The 324-nt window shown below is 39.8% G+C and overlaps 1 non-coding gene across 1 annotated transcript; it reads left to right on the plus strand.

Moving 5' to 3' along the window:
- The first annotated feature begins 61 nt into the window (after positions 1–61).
- On the plus strand, positions 62–155 carry Trnak-uuu (transfer RNA lysine (anticodon UUU)). The gene is made up of 2 exons: positions 62–98; positions 120–155. It is a non-coding gene; the product is annotated as a tRNA-Lys (tRNA).
- The last annotated feature ends 169 nt before the right edge of the window (positions 156–324 follow it).

Below are 324 nucleotides of genomic sequence, written 5' to 3' on the forward strand. Positions count from 1 at the left end.
GGATATAGTAGCCAACTTCAATAGATTTAATCTATCTAAATTTAAGATGAATTAATTGTCAGCCCGCATAGCTCAGTCGGTAGAGCATCAGACTTTTAAGAACTGTCGAATAATATGAAATCTGAGGGTCGCGGGTTCAAGTCCCTCTGCGGGCGGCGGTTATTCTTTTGGAAATAAATACGAGGTGACATAAGTTATCACATGCCAGCTTTATACAACAGTCGTTTCAGTCAACAATTAATTTGCTGCTAAGTCTATAACATTTCATTTGTCAAAAAGTTAAACCGGCTGTTGGATGCCCGCATAGCTCAGTCGGTAGAGCAT

Source organism: Octopus bimaculoides, unplaced genomic scaffold (assembly GCF_001194135.2).
Source record: "Octopus bimaculoides isolate UCB-OBI-ISO-001 unplaced genomic scaffold, ASM119413v2 Scaffold_294231, whole genome shotgun sequence".
Taxonomy (NCBI): Eukaryota; Metazoa; Mollusca; class Cephalopoda; order Octopoda; family Octopodidae; genus Octopus; species Octopus bimaculoides.